Here is a 14755-nt window from a genome sequence, read left to right as displayed (position 1 = left end):
GCACTCACTCAGGCAGACTACAACGCAGAGGCTCTGCTCTTCTGTGCACACGCTAAGGGAGTCTCCTAGCACTGAACATGAATACCGCGCAATCCTCAGACACCCGTGCTGCTCAGGCACTGGCAAGCTTGTCCAATCAGTGCGCTGAAAAATTGACGTATCCGTGGTAATTTCTGTTTATTACAGAAACCGGGTAGGCGCATGCGCGCATCGGGAACGCGCAACTTGAGGCATAAAAAATGTCACGCATGCGCAAATCGATCTATACTCTAATGACGTAGCTGCCCGGCCGCCTAACGGCCAGAAAGTCAATTGGGAGATCACACAACGTGATCAGGACCTAAAAAAAAAAAAAAAAAACGGGTTGAATTGTAACTTGTAAAAAATTATATTTCATTGCTGATAAAATGTATTTAGAACGAACTTTCAAAAAAATCATGAATGAAACTACTATTGATTTTACATTAACTATTTAACTAAGTATAGTGAAGCATGTAACTTTACCTTCACTTTAAAATGAATTACTATCTACCGTAGGAATAGTAGCACATTTAGCAGGAGTAGAGACAGCCCCATAACCTTAGGGATTTTGTCCCAAAAAAACTCTAATCTGTCAGATGGCACAGGATATAATTGCTTAAACGTTTAGAAGGAGTAAAAGAATTACCCAAATTATTCCATTCCCTGGAAATAACTTCAGAAATAGCATCAGGGAGATTAAACACTTCTGGAATAACTACAGGAGATTTAAAAACCTTAATTAAACGTTTAGATTTAGTATCAAGAGGACCAGAATCCTCTATTTCTAATGCAATTAATACTTCTTTAAATAAAGAACGAATAAATTCCATCTTGAACAAATACAAAGATTTATCAGCATCAACCTCTGAGACAGAAACCTCTGAACCAGAAGAACCATTATCAGTATCAGAATGATGATGTTCATTTAAAAATTCATCTGAAAAAAGCGAAGTTTTAAAAGACTTTTATGTAAACTAGAAGGAGAAATAACAGACATAGCCTTCTTAATGGATTTAAAAAATAAAATCTCTTATGTTTATCAGGAACACTCTGAAAATTAGATGTTGACGGAACAGCAACAGGTAATGTAACAGTACTAAAGGAAATTTTATCTGCATTAATAAGTTTGTCATGACATGCAATACAAACAACAGCTGGAGAAACAGATACCAAAAATTATAGCAGATACACTTAGCTTGATAGCTCCAGCACTAGACAGCGATTTTCCTGTAGTATCTTCTGACTCAGATGCAACGTGAGACATCTTGCAATATGTAAGAGAAAAAACAACATATAAAGCAAAATTGATCAAATTCCTTAAATGACAGTTTCAGGAATGGGAAAAAAAATGCCAAAGAACAAGCTTCTAGCAACCAGAAGCAATGAAAAAATAAGACTTAAATAATGTGGAGACAAAAGCGACGCCCTTATTTTTTAGCGCCAAATAAGACGCCCACATTATTTGGCGCAAAATAACATCAAAAAATGACGCAACTTCCGGCGACACGTATGACGCCGGAAACGGAAAATAATTTTTGCGCCAAAAAAGTCCGCGCCAAGAATGACGCAATAAAATTAAGCATTTTCAGCCCCCGCGAGCCTAACAGCCCACAGGAAAAAAAGAGTCAAATTTTTGAAGGTAAGAAAAAATGATTAATTCAAATGCATTATCCCAAATATGAAACTGACTGTCTGAAAAATAAGGAAAGTTGAACATTCTGAGTCAAGGCAAATAAATGTTTGAATACATATATTTAGAACTTTATAAACAAAGTGCCCAACCATAGCTTAGAGTGTCACAGAAAATAAGATTTACTTACCCGAGGACACTCATCTACATGTTTGTAGAAAGCCAAACAAGTACTGAAACGAGAATCAGCAGAGGTAATGGTATATATAAGAGTATATCGTCGATCTGAAAAGGGAGGTAAGAGATGAATCTCTACGACCGATAACAGAGAACCTATGAAATAGACCCCGTAGAAGGAGATCACTGCATTCAAATAGGCAATACTCTACTCACATCCCTCTGACATTCACTGCACGCTGAGAGGAAAACCGGGCTCCAACTTGCTGCGGAGCGCATATCAACGTAGAATCTAGCACAAACTTACTTCACCACCTCCATCGGAGGCAAAGTTTGTAAAACTGAATTGTGGGTGTGGTGAGGGGTGTATTTATAGGCATTTTAAGGTTTGGGAAACTTTGCCCCTCCTGGTAGGAATGTATATCCCATACGTCACTAGCTCATGGACTCTTGCTAATTACATGAAAGAAAAGAATTCTTAGGCATCCCTGACAATTTCCATGATTTTAATTTATAAATAATTGGGTGTTTGGATCAGCAATTTCATTTTGATCTATCGAATAACTGAAGGACACAGTAATATTTCAGTAGTGAAATGAGGTTTATTGGATTAACAGAAAATGTGCAATATGCATCAAAACGAAATTAGACAGGTGCATAAATTTGGGCACCCTTGTCATTTTATTGACTTGAATAACTGTAACTACCTAGCACTGATTAATTGGAACACACAATTGGTTTGGTTAGCACATTAAGCCTTGAACTTCATAGAAAGTTGCATCCAATCATGAGAAAGGGTATTTAAGGTGGCAAATTGCAAGTTGTTGTTCTCTTTAACTCTCCTCTGAAGAGTGGAAACATGGGGGCCTCAAAACAACTCTCAAATAACCTAAAAACAAAGAGATTGTTCAACATAAATGGTTTAGGGGAAGGCTACAAAACATCGCAGAGATTTAAGCTGTCAGTGTCCACTGTGAGGAACATAGTGAGGAAATGGATGACCACAGGCACAGTTCTTGTTAAGGCCAGAAGTAAAATATTGGAGAGACAAAGGCAAAGGGTGGTGAGAACGGTCAAAAACAGCCCACAGACCACCTCCAAAGACCTACAACATCATCTTGCTGCAGATGGTGTCACTGTGCATCGTTCAACAATTCAGCGAATGGGAGAGTGATGCGGAAGAAGCCTTTTCTGCACACACGCCACAAACAGAGTTGCTTGAGGTATGCAAATGCACATTTGGACAAGCCAGCTTCATTTTGGAAGAAGGTGCTATGGACTGATGAAACAAAGATTGAGTTATTCGGTCATAACAAGGGGCGTTATGCATGGCGGCAAAATAACACAGCCATCCATGACAATCACTTGTAAGCCACAGTAAAATTTGGTGGATGTTCCATCATGATGTGGGGCTGTGTGGCCAGTGCCGTTACTGGGAATCTTGTTAAAGTTGAGGGTCGCATGGATTCCACTCAATATCAGCAGATAATTGAGAATAATGTTGAGGAATCAGTTACAAAGTTGAATTTACGCCGGAGCTGAATATTTCAACAAGACAACGACCCAAAACACTGCTCAAAATCTACTCTGGCATTCATGCAGAGGAACAAGTACAATGTTCTGGAATGGCCATCCCAGTCCCCAGACCTGAATATCATTGAACATCTGTGGGGTGATTTGAAGCGGGCTGTCCATGCTCGGCAACCATCAAACCTATCTGAACTGGAGATGTTTTGCAAGGAGGAACGGTCCAAAATACCTTTATCCAGAATCCAGACACAGAATCACAGGCTATAGGAAGCATCAATAGGCTCTTATTTCTGCTAAAGGAGGCTCTACTAAATATTGATGCAATATTTCTGTTGGGATGCCCAAATTTATGCACCAATCTAATTTCGTTTTGATGCATATTACACATTTTCTGTTAATCCAATAAACCTCATTTCACTACTGAAATATTGCTGTGTCTTTCAGTTATTTGATAGATCAAAATGAAATTTCTGATCCAAACACCCAATTATTTATAAATGAAAATCATGGAAATTGTCAGGGGTGCCTAAACTTTTGCATATGACTGTGTATATATATATATATATATATATATATATATATATATATATATATATATATATTTAGTTCAGAATTGTTTAGAAATAGAGTTGTACACAGTAGAGCTAGATGAGATACTGTGGAAAATGTGGGGGATTGCAGCACTCGTTAGGAAATTCCCTACAAATCTAAGATGTAGATATACGGCTGGAGGATTTTATCAGACCAAGAAACATGTGCACACGGGCTCAGGCAAGTGCAATTGGTTTATTACAAATAATAAAACAAACAATATGAATCTGTGGACGGCAATATAGATGATGCTCATACCTACCAAATGGTCTACAATCCCGTCCACAGATTCATATTGTCTTGTTTAAATCGAACTAGTATTTTCCCATTGCTAGAGGTCAGTTCCTATCGTATTGTTGATTTAGATTGGTTTTGATGACAATCTTTCTATTTGTTTTCTATGTATGTATGTATGTATGTATGTATGTATGTATGTATTGTGACATGAATAAAGGTGATTTATCTCTCAATGGTTCCGTTTTTCTTAGGCATTTGATAAGCTCTCCGAGGATATCTAGCACTAATGATTTCAGGCTTGCATAGCCATTGTTATACGGTACGTGACTCGTCCCCAGGTGATATCCTTTGGTGTTAATTTGTTTGGGAGTTCCTGTGTTGAGTCAGTCCGGATTCAGTCAGCTATTCAGAATCCAGGATTCCTCATTGAGTATGGAAGGTACATTACTTTGATTAATCACTTCAGTAATTTGTAAATTATAATCCTAGTCTCTGCACAATTGCAAGTTTGTGAGATAAGAGTAACCGAGTAGGCCGACATTTGCCTTCAATGTGGCCGATTCAGCATGGCAATGAGCTGCTAGTTTTGGTTGATTCTGGAGTTCTGGTATCTTCAATATTGATTGGCTGAGAGAGCCTGGCTTCTTGGTAAGACAGAGTTACAGTTTATCCAGTATTGATTTTAAAGTAAATTGTATCTATTGTAATTATGGTGCTGGGTGTTTCTGTTGTTTGTTATCACTGTTTATATTTTGTTAGTTTTTTCTTTTATGTTTCTTTCTAGATAAATTTCGTCTTGAATAAGGCTCCTATAGGAGCCGAAACGTTGACAATGATCCTCTACTAATACAAACAAAAACAAAAAAACAAAACATTATATTAGTGGTCCACATGATTCAAAATTGTGAGTCAAGTGGTCCCTGAGGTCCGAAAGGTTGGCGACCCCTGTCTTAGATCATTTCACCACAGCTGAGAGCTTTAGATCTACAGGTCCCCAAGTGTACAGACATTTCTCCACTAGCCATTTATGAATATTTACAGATAATAATTGGAGACAACATACAGCAATTTACATATAACTGCATGTAATAGACAATACCATAAAAAATAATATGCACAGATACTGATAGAAAAATCCAATATAAAACATTTTAAAAACGTACTTAGAAGCTCACAATTTTGCACTGTTGATGATGTTAGGGTGAGACACAAACTGAAAGGGGCTGAGAGCAGACATCCCCTCCTCCCCTACATATGAAAAGATCCATTATGCAAACAGAAGCAATTTGAAAAATGTATACATCAGTATACATCTAAAACTTTGGGGCTTGGTTAGTAGTCTGAAAATCATCACAATGTTATTTAAAAATATGCAAAACTATACATTGTTACAAAAACACCCCAAGATGGGCTATATAAATGAATCATCTACAAAACATTTATGAAAAGACAAATCTAGTGTACAATGTCCCTTTAAGGAAAATATTATAATCTGAACATAATGTTTATTTAGATTGATATTAAAGCATATCAGTCAAGTGTAAATAGTTTCAAAGCAAATTAACACATTGTTTGCTGCAATTGTAGCCAAACTCCACCTACAAGAGTACACAAAGCTAGTCAAGTAATTATGTTAGTTCCTATCTGATAACCTCATATGAGACCAATAAGGGATAGATATGTAGCATGATTAGGTTTGTAAAGAATGCAGTTCTCACTTACAGTCCTCAGAACTGGAAAACCAACAATTTGAAAAGATAAATTACATAAAAGGGGGCCAAACAAGATGTTTATGGCCCTTTTAACAGCAACGTGACATCAAAATAGCCATTTCATAGTTGTCAAATAACAATGAAGTCACGATTTTATTTAAGACTCAAGAAGAAATTGTTAAAGGAATATAAAACTCAAAACATTCATTATGTGATTTAGACAGAGCAGACCATTTTAAAAATGTTTCCAATTCACTTTTGTCATAAAATTTGCTTTGTTCCCATGATGTTTTGTGCTGAAGAGATACCTAGGTAGGTATCTACATAGCAGGAAATTGTGCAGCCATTTAGTACTCTTGCAAATGGATACAATTCTTGCAAAACTGCTGCTATATAGTGCTCCAGAAATGGGCCGGCTCCTAAGTATACATCCCTGCTTTTCAACAAATGATACCAAGAGAACAGAAAAATTGATAATAGAAGTAAATTAGAAAGTTTTTTTAAAATTGCATGGTCTATCTGAAACATGAAAGAAAAATTTGGGGTTTCATGTCCCTTCAAGATTTTTTTTTTTTAATAGCATTTTTTAAAACCGGCACTCATTCTGCAAACTTTACATTCACTTTAATCCATGGATTTATCTTTGAGTTTTATACACTCATTAACAGCCATTAAGGAAACACAAAATGTCAATATATTGGGCAGCAGCTGCTGCTAAGAAGCACTGGGGGAAAAAACAGCTGCATTAGCCTTTTTTTATTTTAGTGTTGGAGATGGCACCACAAGCAGGTGCTGGCCTCAGAATATACCTGGGAGCTGACTGGGTAGGTAACCTCATTGCATTTTGTGCAGAGAGCACCTACCAATTAGTGCCCTGGTAAGCTCAGAGACAGGATCCACATGCACCGCACTGTGCTGATCTAGAAAATGGCTAATGTCGCCTTTTATTCCCCCCCACACACTATACTTTTGCTTTCTGTGTCAATTTAATTTACCAGGAAAAATTACCACAATTTCAAAGTAGATCTTCTGAGGTAATCTTATTAAAGTATTGTACAGGTTATACATATCTTGAAGCATAATTTATTAGGGTTGCCAAGTCCCCCACACTTGTGACACTTGTATAATAACCAACATAAACGGTCTCAGTCTAACAAGAAAAAAAAGTTAAATAAGTTTAAATTGTTACTGTCAATTTTGAATTAACCTATAACTATATATTTAGAAACAATATCATCACGATCAGGATATGTTTTTCATATGTGATTATTCAGGCTTTCCTGTTTGACAAAAGCCCTTATTAGCATTATGTCGGCCTCTTGTACGGTGCTTTTATTTTCTGTTGATACACGGTGGAGCATGAGACATTTCATTGTCCAGTCCAATCTGTTGCTACTTGAAATGGAAATTAAAAAAAATGTAATCTCTAAACTAGACAATGTCCTTTACTTTGCCTTCTTTTCGTGTCATTTAACTCTTAAAGTACATCCTGTATGATTCATATCTGTGACCCCACAAGAAGCTACATAGTGATTGCTAGGCATGGGCATTCAGCAGCATTGTTAGCAGAAATAGGAAGCCGCCGTGGACTTTGGCTATTTTCAGTGCCAGATTTATGCTTGTGAAAGATCACAACACTAAGATCTAGATTTGCCCAGACTTTAGTGTTGTGATCTTTCACAAGAAACAATCCGGCGCCAGAAATAGCTAAAGTCCACAAGTGGCCGCCTACTTCTGCATTCAACAGCTAACGAAGCTCACGAATGCCCATGAAGAGTGATTGTTTGATGAGTGCAGGAGCTCTTTAAAACCTGTCCCTAATTGTCCACAGCAAAGAAGACAAGATAAACATACAAAAGAGGGTTTTCAAAGGTTATGTCCAAACTGCTTTCAGACAGCTAAAAACACTTTTAGAAACAAAAATAAATTGACAATAAAACATGTATTTTGTTTGTTAGATCATTTGCAATAAAGTGCTTAATTATAGATTGATACTATGGATATATAAATATGATTTGAATATCCATTAAATAATAAAAAAGTCTAATCAATTTGTCTTCTAAAAAGGTATTGAAGGAGATGATAAGGTCTGGGATAATAGCATTTTGCTTTTAGATGTTAAAGGGAAAATACAGTGATATTTTTTTATTTATGCATCAAAATTATTCACTACATTCCAAAACATTTGCAACCGTAGTTTTGTTAGAAATATTTGCATTGTTTTGCAAGCCGGGGACACACCCCTTCCTCACACACACACACATATATATATATATATATATATATATATATATATATATATATATATATATATATATATATATATATATATTTATATTTATATCTTACTTTTTAAGCTGTGGACAATTAGGGATAAATATAAACAAGCTCCAACACACATCAACCAATCACTGTCCACCAGTTTGAAGTGTCAGGGTTCTGCATTCAACAAAACAAATCATGAAAGAGCATTACAAAGGTTTTGAATTATGCACAATTATACAGTATGGGCCAGATTACCAGTTGAGTGCAAAATATCGCTTACACTAAAATGATATTTGCGCTCAACTGAGTAACATGCTAATGTGCACTGGTATTAAGAGTTAGGTGCAATGCAAATGCGACCTCACGTTTGCATTGCACGGAAGCATTGCTCTCACAAGAGTGCAGCAAAGGTGGTAAGATGCGCAGCGATGGGCAGCAATTTTAAATATATATATGTATATGAATAACTGCCTAGTGCAGTATTTTTTATGGGGAAAAAAATGCAACTTTTTTTTCTTCAGAAAAAATAAAAGACCCTCTATTTTGCGGGCATTCGGGGCACTTTTAGAAAATTAACCAGAGATCTGATCTCTTGTTAATTATATGAGCGCTAATTACTACAGTGGGCTTGTGTTAGCAATAACTAGCCACTTGTAATGGCTGGTTATTTATCACGACTCGCAAATGGGCGAATTTGCCCGTTTGTGGGCACACAATAAATTAGCGCTCCACTTAAAATCTAGCCCTATATGGGGCATTTAAGGGGATAGAAAGATCAAAATCGAAAAGTTGCATAGGTGCATTTAAATTTTAAATAGAAGTATTTTGCAATATACTTAAATTAGCAAAAATGCTTCTAAAAGTCATTGGTGTTTTTCAGCGGCATACACACATATGCTGTGAGTGCCTCCTGCACCAGCATTTAAACGCCACACGTTCTCAGAAAGTCAGCAGCAGCTTGTATGACACAAAAGGGCGTATACCACTGGAAGATAATAACTTTTTCTAGAAGCATTTTGATAGCAGAAAATAAATATATTGTAAAAATACTTCTGTTTAAAACTGAAATACATTCATTCAAATGTGACCTATCCAATGCCCATTTTAAGTAAGCCTAGTACCTAAAGAAAATACATCATTAAAGCCTTCAGGTGTTTTATATTTAATTCATCAATTTTACATCAATAGTAAAAGCACAGACCACAAAATATGTATGCTGGTACCAGATGAAACATGTTACCAAAATTGTCTTAAGCTAAACATCACACTTAGAATGTTACTTAAAGGGGCAATAAATTTAAAATTTAACCTGTCATGATTCAGATAGAGCATGCAATTAAAATAAAAATCTAATTTACTTCCATTATCAAATTGTGAACAATATTCTAGATGCAAACTTTCTGAGGCACCAGTGCCTACTGAGCATGTGCAAGAGTTTATATTATATAAATATGACTATCAGATTGGCTGATGGCTGTCACCATATATAGGGGCCCAGAAAAATTAAGGAATGCTTTGACATTTATCAGACAAAAAAAAAGGCGACACCTCATTTAGTAAGTGTTACTGCATTCCCTTTGTATTATGTATTTGATAGTTATGCAACTCTACTGTATGTAATGGTCATTTAAAGAAACAGTCTACTCCAGAATTGTTTAAAAAGATAGATAATCCCTTTATTACCCATTACTCAGTTTTGCATAACCAACACCATTATATTAATATTTTTTTCCTCTGTGATTACCTTGTATCTAAGCATCTGCCGACTGACCCCTTATTTTAGTTCTTTTGAAAGACTTGCATTTTACCCAATCAGTGCTGACTCCACGGGAGTGAGCACAGTTATCTGTATGGCACACATGAAATAGCGCTGTCTAGCTGTGAGAAGCTGTCGAAATGCACTGAGATAAAAGGCGGTCGTCAAGGGCTTCGAAATTAGCATATGAGCCTTCAACAAATTTAATGATAAAAGTGTCAAGGTATTTGAAATATTATTAAATAATATATAGAGGTATATTTGTCTTTATTTAATAGATCTGTGGATATGAACATGGTCTGTAGACAAAGGTTTGTTCCTAAGAGATCTCCCACATTCATTATGTAAAATTATGCTGAACACACAGGGGGAGACAATGGAACATTTGGCCTGCCAAATTTCAGAACAGTCACTTAGAGGAATGTTGGGGGAAGTAATTTTGAAAGGAAATGGAAACTAACACAGTTTCAGGATACAGCAAATATATGGATTTCCTCCAAGAGAAATGCCGATCCGTCTGAAGAAATGTGAGAGATACAAACATTCTTCAAAGGAACTGATAATTGGCACAGACTTGTTGAGTGACTCAGGCTGTTTGGATGATAACATCAGAATACACGTAACACAGACGTTGTGTCGGGGGTTAGAATAACACAGTGAAGACAAATGACTTACATTATGATTTCAAAGCAATTGTATATGTTTTAATGGACATGAGATGTGTGTGTATATATATATATATATATATATATATATATATATATATATGATATATATATATGTGTATGTTTTGAAAGCATGAATATCTTGGCCTCTGTGTGTTTGAGAGCGTGAATGGATGTTTGTGGACCTGAAGAGAAGTGATTATTAACATTTATTTTTATTTCAGATCTACATAGACAGGATTCACTTGGAATACAGTACAATACTGAATTAAAAATAAGCTATTATTCACATATAAATGCCAGGATACCGATAACATTGTAATGCATTTTAAACTAATAATTAGCAGTATTAAATTACCTAAATAAAATAAAATGTTAATAATATAACATATTTGGTATCAGAATAATCAGAAAAAAATAACCTAATATTAACCATCTGTAATTGGGGTTATATATGATTAATGCAGAGAGTGTGATCTGATTAAATAACCATTTTATGAAAGAAATTTTTTTTTAACTTGCTTAAAAATGTTAGAGATGGTCTTGTTGTATTTGTTTGTTTGTACGTCTGCTGCCACCTGGTGTTGTGTTGCGAGAACTACAGCCAGAAGGTTCTCTCTGGTTGTTAAAAATGAAATTTCCAAGGGCCAATCCGATTTAGACTTCCCAGATAACCAATGGGAAGGTCAGCTCCCGCAGGGCCACCCACAATTTACCAGTGATGGGAAAACCAAATAAAAAGTGAATGCAATGGAGAGAAAGGGACAGATTTTGCTGACTTGAATGATACATTGCTGGGCGTCCAAAATACACTCATTCTAAACAAGCTGATCTACCTTCTTCTCATTGATTGCGATATACACTTATTGGTGATCTGAGGTAAAATAATTCCTACCAAGGAATAATCGGATATCGACTGCTTTTACTTTGGTAACGTATTCAAGGTTTTGTAAGATAAGTTATATGCATAGTCAATTTGTATTTAATAGATTTAAAGAAACAGTGTGTTTTAGTTAGCATTTCACAGCCTATATATATATTGTTTAAATCTGCGTCTGATTGACCAAGTAACTCATCTATGCAAGTTCTGATATTGTCAGTTAATTTTGTATTGGGATAAATTGCAGTTAAATAGCAGAATATATATATATATATATTATCCTATTGTTTTATAAACACTGTTTAGAATTGTATTACTTGGATGTTAAAGGTTTTTAGTCCCATTGTGTTAAATAAATAAGGCTGAATTGTGAAGGTATATTGTTCTGGGTTTTGTAAGAAGAATAGCATATCTTAAGAGTTGGTTCTAACGCATATAAACTTTTATTTAGTTTCCTTTTATTGCAAATATAGTTCAATATGTTTATGGATATTAACTAAATAAAAGAATTCAGATATTTATATTAATTGTATGGTCTAGTAGGTGCATGGTTGATAAGGGTTTCTATTTCTTTGTATTGTGTTTATAACCCTGCCATAAACTTATATATATTATTTGGATAGCACTGCTAAGATTTTCATAAATATACTGACATAAGTAAATTGGAAAGTTGTTTAAAATTGCATGCCCTATCTGAATCATGAAAGTTTAAGTTTGACTGGACTGTCCCTTTAAACAAAAGAAACCAAGGGAAACATACAAATTGAAGCAATGTCCGGCAGGAAATAAGATGCCCGGGCAGGCCTATTTAAAATTCCACTAATGATCAAGCACTGAATATTTATATATTTCTTTTTTTACTTGCTATTACTACAAATACACTCTTTTCCATCAATATATCCTGCTGTATCTTTCTACAATATGTGCTGCAGTTTTACTTTACTAGTAAAATACAGGAACAGACCAGTCTCATATCTTTGAGTTCATTGTGGATGTCACCTATTTATAAAAGTATTCACTCCTTAACAATATTCAATCTTAAAAGCAGGGAACAGAAAGCAGTTTATGTCCCTAAAATAGAAACAATAGTGAATGACTAAGAAGAACATTAAACATAAAGCACGAAATTTGACTTCCACAAGTATGGTTGTGGCCTGTTTTTAAGTGGACAGTCCAGTCAAATATATGTACAAAAATGGACACTTTGGTGCCTAATCTGAGGTCTGATGTGCGCAAATAGCTCCACAACATAAAGGATTGTTGAAAAATCTCAAATAGTTAAAGGGATATGAAACCCAAAAATGTTTGCGATTCAGACAGAGCTTACCATTTAAAGTTTCCACTTTTAAACATTTCCAGTTTATTCTATTATCAAATTTGCTTTGTCCCATAATGTTCATTGTTGAAGAGATACCTTACGTAGGTGTCTGGAGCACTAAATGGTGAAATAGTGCAAATGGATAACATTCTTGCAAAACTGCTGGCATATAGTGCTCCAGGAATGGGACGGCTCTTAGGGATACAGCTCTGCTTTTCAACTAAAGATACCAAAAGAGCAAAGAAATTTGATAAATAGAAGTAAATTAGAAAGTTGTTTAAAATTGCATGATCTGACTCATTTAGGATTTCATATCCCTTTAAAAATCTATTTCATATTGATGGGTCAATGCACAGTACGGATAATGTTTAGAGAAACATGATTAAGAGTATATTGCGCAACACTTTGCTTGTACTGTGTATAAACTGATTATAAAACTTTTTGAGATTGTGGATCAAAACTGTGACAGTGGCTGTAAAGTTGCTGGCACTCTCCTGCTAAACAGTGTTGTGCTCTAGTTTACCTTTTATTATGGGCATATAGCTGACAGGGTATATACCATGGTATGGGTCTGCTTTGATTTGAAGCTTCTTAGCAATAAATTCAGAGGAGTTAAACACAGAGGTAAATTCCTGCTCAGGAGCCAAAAGCTTTGTGGCTCCCGGGCTAAAAAAAAGAAAGTGATTGGGGGGATTGTGCATCTATCACAGTTGATATGTTCATATCTTTATATGTTTAACCACTTTGTAGGGATTAAACATAGAGTTCCACAGCAAGAAGTGGAAAAATGACATGCTCTAATTAATTAAAGCATGTGATTAAACTAGGCCAATGAGGACATTATACATATCCACTATCAAACCATGACTCTGAACAAAGGAGCTTGATCTGTCAAATATTTATTCATGTCTAAAATGGTCACAAAGACAACATGCATCATCATGAACTGTTTGTCATTGGTATAAACTGAATGTGACAATTATGAATAAAATATATATATTTCATGTAACAAATAATACCTAAGAGGCATTTGATGTTTTACACAATCCACTAGATACAAGGAAATCTAACCTCAGTGAGTAAGATTTGCCAGGGCCTAATTTATGAGGATTGGGTGTAATTTGTAAATTTTCAGTTTGATATGATACAGTGGCATTAACAAGATACTAAATATCACTGCTTATAAAGTACATAAGAACAGAAATACTAACCTATCTTGTGGAGCTAAACATCATTATAGCTAAATAAATTGAGTAACAGAAATAAATAACTTGTTTTATGACTACAAATAACAGCAACAACAAAAAATAATAATAATAGTAATAAAAACATAACCTAGAATTTGTTTTTGCATTGGGCATCAGTTTATGTGCTATGAGTCCAGAGAAGTGGACTGTACGAGATCACATCTTACTCAATGGACTGAGGTTTACTACAGCTTATGATTGTCAAACAGCAGAGTAAGATATATAGAGACACTGTGCACAGCCGTCACAGTGACATAATATAAACACAGAGACTCAGTGCAAGCAAAGAGCCTAGTGACAAACAGACACCCAATCCAAGAGAGGGGACCCAGTGCCAGTTACCGCCAGACTTGTAATACAATAATTCCCAGGTCAAATGTCTGCAAGCATCCTGCAGATGGATTTACCGCAAACAGCCCATACACCTCCAGGCAGCTGATCCCCCATTCACACAATGACTCCCATTCTGACGTACCGTTTAGAAACAATCCCCTGTGCTCACTGCCCGCTCCCGGTTGCCGGCCTTGCTGTATAGCAGGAGGGGGCGCCTGTTACCGGGGGGATCTTGCAGTGTGAGGAAGAAGAGAACAGCCACTCCTTGCAGGTTGATGATGCGTCTAAGCAGCAAAACCTACAGCCTAGATTCCTTCTCAGTTCCGTGACGTCAGTGGCCCCGCCCCCGGCTCCTTGTTGCTGCTCAATGTCAGAGCTGGACTGCAACCTCCA

The 14755-nt window shown here is 35.8% G+C and overlaps 1 protein-coding gene across 3 annotated transcripts in view; it reads right to left on the bottom strand.

Annotated features, from left to right (window-relative positions):
- Positions 1-14650, bottom strand: part of INPP4A (inositol polyphosphate-4-phosphatase type I A) — a 430069-nt gene extending 415419 nt beyond the window's left edge. For all 3 annotated transcript variants that reach the window (XM_053707704.1, XM_053707705.1, XM_053707706.1), the window contains exon 1: positions 14505-14650. The gene's annotated coding sequence lies outside the window, so the exon portion shown is untranslated. The remainder of the gene's footprint in view (positions 1-14504) is intronic.
- Between the last annotated feature and the right edge of the window lie 105 nt (positions 14651-14755).

This window comes from Bombina bombina, chromosome 3, assembly GCF_027579735.1.
Source record: "Bombina bombina isolate aBomBom1 chromosome 3, aBomBom1.pri, whole genome shotgun sequence".
NCBI lineage: Eukaryota > Metazoa > Chordata > Amphibia > Anura > Bombinatoridae > Bombina > Bombina bombina.
Note: the sequence above shows the minus strand (reverse complement) of the source record. Positions and strands in the feature narration are given on the sequence as shown.